This window comes from Nomascus leucogenys, chromosome 3 (genome assembly GCF_006542625.1).
Source record: "Nomascus leucogenys isolate Asia chromosome 3, Asia_NLE_v1, whole genome shotgun sequence".
NCBI classification, from domain to species: domain Eukaryota; kingdom Metazoa; phylum Chordata; class Mammalia; order Primates; family Hylobatidae; genus Nomascus; species Nomascus leucogenys.
The window spans coordinates 117996430-118000345 of record NC_044383.1 but is presented as its reverse complement, the minus strand read 5'-3'; the positions used below and the strand labels follow the sequence as shown (position 1 = coordinate 118000345).

The 3916-nt window shown below is 40.2% G+C and overlaps 1 pseudogene; it reads left to right on the top strand.

The window, feature by feature from the left end:
* Nucleotides 1-1642: 1642 nt before the first annotated feature.
* Nucleotides 1643-2527, top strand: LOC100584646 (annotated as a pseudogene).
* Nucleotides 2528-3916: the final 1389 nt, after the last annotated feature.

Here is a 3916-nt window from a genome sequence, read left to right as displayed (position 1 = left end):
ATTCATCCTTATGGGGACCAAGCCACTCCATTAGTCAATGAATTTTGGGTCTGAAAATTGGCTTAGGTCTGGAATCCAAACTGGAGACTGTGGCATTTTAATTTCTATATTCAACCTCCTGATTATCCATTCTTGATTTCTTTTGTAGTTTAGATGGAATGATACCCTTATTGTCTGCCCGCTTATCTTGCCCTGGGAATACCATGCGCTGTTAACCATGGTCATAGCTCTTGCTGGCTCAGGCTCTTATGATTGCCACTTCTACAGTGCGGTTCATTATCATAATTGCACCCACCTGGCTTCTGAAGCGTCAGTGCCACCACCTGGCTTCCATTATTACCATGGCTTTCTGGGAGCCCAGTTCTGTGAAGCTTCTCCTATCCTCAGCCCTGAACTCCAGAGAAGAACATCACTGAACTCCACAACAACTCTGGCTGGCATCCTCTCACTAGTATATTCCTTATGGGTCTGGCAAACTGCTTCCTTGGCATTCCCACAAAATATAGCCAGTTGGTGAACATTTTGGCCTTACATTGTATATCCTGCCACTGCAGCCTGCCTGCTACCGTGAGCCTCTTGATCCCCCTTACTCAACTTTGTACCATGGAGTTGTGGAATTTCAAATAAAGTGAGTGTGAGCCATCATTTTCCCAAAGTTTTCAAAGCCAGCCTAGCAATGCATTACCATCATCTTCAGTGGATCCTGCCAGTGTTAAATCCTGTGTTAAGGAAGAAGGCTGCCATATTGATAACTATTGTATTGAATATTTGTCTATGATATTCAATTCCCCTTAGTTCAGCACACCCAGAATCCAGTTCCATAATTTCTCCCCAGAGACTCTGGTATATGGGAACTGTATCCTGTGTCTCATTTGGTCTAAGTCCTTTTTCTCCCCTCGCAGGCCCGATGCTCACACAACTCAGCTGTATTGTCACTTGACCCTACTTATTGGTCTGGCTGACAGGGGACAGGGGAGCTACATCCAGAGGTGGGCATGTATTTTTTTTTTTTTTTTAAGGTCTCAGCTCATCTTCAAGGTGGTGGGTACTGGTCTTGAAAAAGGAAGAGTGGGCCCAGTTCTGCAGGTTTGGAGTCCTGTTTTCTAGCAGAGAATAGGTAGTTTTTGAAGGGTATTCAAAAGCTGAGATATCTTTGTGTGAGATATGGGGCCTGGATCCATGGCAGAACAAGACATTGTGTGATACTTCGTATGATAAGTAATTCCTTAATTCTTTGGTCATTTCTGGGAAGAGCGTGAAGCTATATTTTCGACCTTTTGAAGCAACAGCAGGGAAAGTTGTTGCTTGTATTATGTTACGCTTTCAGTGTTTCACATCCCTTTTCATTGTTCTCATGATATCATTTCCTATCACATGCCAAATATATCCTAAGTACTTCTGTGTCCATCTGTTTCTGTGGAACCCCAGAGCAGTCATAAAACATATTTAAAAATACTTGTTTATTAGGCTCCAGCATGTTTGGAAATCTGCTTCTTAAATATATTTACTCACACAAGTTCCTCCTTTGGTTACAGATATTTTATTAGATTTGTATTTGAGGAGTGGGTGAAAAGAAGGGCAGTGGTAGCAGGAAAGAGGGAAAGAGTATGGTTAGGTTGTGCCCAGGATCCATGAATCCTAAATGGACTGCATCCAAAATGAATTATTTCAGGGGCTTCTGCAGCTGTTTGTAAATACAGGTAGTTAAGGAAGTAGCACAATATGATGGAAAAAGGATTTGGAATCAGAATGCCTTTATTGAAATCCTAGTTTCTCTATGGAAAGTGGCATGACCGTAGTCAAGTCATTTGACTTCTTTCTGTTGTGGTTTCCACATTTGAAAAAACGAGAATAATAATACTACCTGCCCTGCCAATTTCAAAAAGAGCTATTTGAAATATTAATTAAGATTCTGGACATGCCTTTCCTTCTGGTGGCAGCCATCAGGTAAGCCAAGGTGGGTGCATACAAGTACATCCAGGAGCTATGGAGAAAGAAGCAGTCTGATGTCATGCACTTTCTTCTAAGGGTCCACTGCTGGTAGTACCACCAGCTCTCTGCTTTCCACAGGGCTCCCCACCCTACCTGGCCTGATAAAGCACGCCGACTAGGCTACAAGGACAAGCAAGATTATAGGATTCGTGTTCGCCATGGTGGCTGAAAACGTCCAGTTCCTAAGGGTGTAACTTACGGCAAGCCTGTCCATCATGGGGTTAACCAGCTTTTGCTCGAAGCCTTCAGTGCTTTGTAGAGGAGCGAGCTGGCCGCCACTTTGGGGCTCTAAGAATCCTCAATTCTTACTGGGCTGGTGAAGATTCCACATACAAATTTTTTGAGGTTATCCTCATCGATCCATTCCATAAAGCTTTCAGAAGAAATCCTGACACCCGATGGATCACCAAAAACTGGTCCACAAGCACAGGGAGATGCGTGGGCTGACATCTGCAGGCTGAAAGAGCCGGGGCCTTGGAAGGGCCATAAGCTCCACTACACTATTGGTGGTTCTCACTGGGCAGCTACTCTCTAGCTCCACCGTTACTGCGAATACAAGTAAAGTTTGTACAATTAATACCTAATAAACAATTTAGGACAGGAAAAAAAAGATTCTGGACACGAAACACTTTGTAAATTTTAAGAGACCATTTAGGTTGGTGATGATCTTCCTGTTGCAATTAGCATTGAATAGTTATAAACTAAAGGCAAACTACTCCTAAAGGGTGAATTTGCCACTTGAAGTGATGGTTTCTTTCCTATAAAATTTCTTGCATTTTATTTTGTAATATTTCAAAGTAAATAAATATTGTCAAATGAAACCTGGAAATATTTTATGTTTTAAATTAATAATCATTTCTAGTTTCATACCATGAATATTGAAAAAAAGTTTTTATATCCTCAAAAAAAAAAAATCTACAGGTTATAACCACAGAGAAGGCAAACTGGTTTTTCCTATGCTCCTAAGCACATTCTACCCAGAGGGATAGCTGCATAAGTTTGTAGACATATCTGAGGATCCAAAGTAAACTTCTAAATATACAGAACTCCATGCAAGAAAATGATACTTTATTTTAAAGTAAAATTTGAGTTTAAAAATAAAAGTGTGTTTTAATAAGTTCTGTGCTGAAATAAACAGGCCTGCCCTCTCTCCACCTCTCCCCACTATAATTATCTTCGTTCCCCCAAAAATCACATAAGGTTTCTTTCTTGCTTAACATTACTTCTTTCTGCCTCATCCCGGCCTATTCTCTCTTCCTTTGGGTCTGTTTCTCCCAGGCAACATGTAGAGTTTTCAGGTAATAAGCAATATTTAACTATCCTTTCTTAAGGAAGATTCTGGATATTCCTTGATTCCCTTTCCTCACTTTCAATATCTTCTGTATCTGTTTCTTTCTTTCCAAAAATGTATTATTATTATAATATAATATACATAAGGTAATTAGACCCAATAATACAGTTATTATTATCAGGAATAACTAAATATTTTGCCGATTTAAAATTACTCTTTAACTAATAGTAGAAAGAAGTCCTTGAAAGATATTATCCTTCTAAAGAAACAGCACATTGAAATGATTCTCTTGGATATATAACAAGCTTGCAATGAAAAACAATTAAGCTCATAAAAATATAATCCCTTGGCTTGCCTGGCATTCTACCTGCCCTGCCAAAGAAAAGAAAATGTGCTTATCAAATCAAATTATTCCAGTTGGTTGTTCTTCTTAATCAAATCACTGGCATAACTGCCAAATCCATTCCCTTGGGCGGCCTGCCACACACTCCTGATAGAACCAAATAGAACCAAAACACTAGGCATGACAAAAAACCAAACACCGCATGTTCTCACTCATAGGTGGGAATTGAACAATGAGAACTCATGGACACAGGAAGGGGAACATCACACTCCGGGGACTGTTGTGGGGTG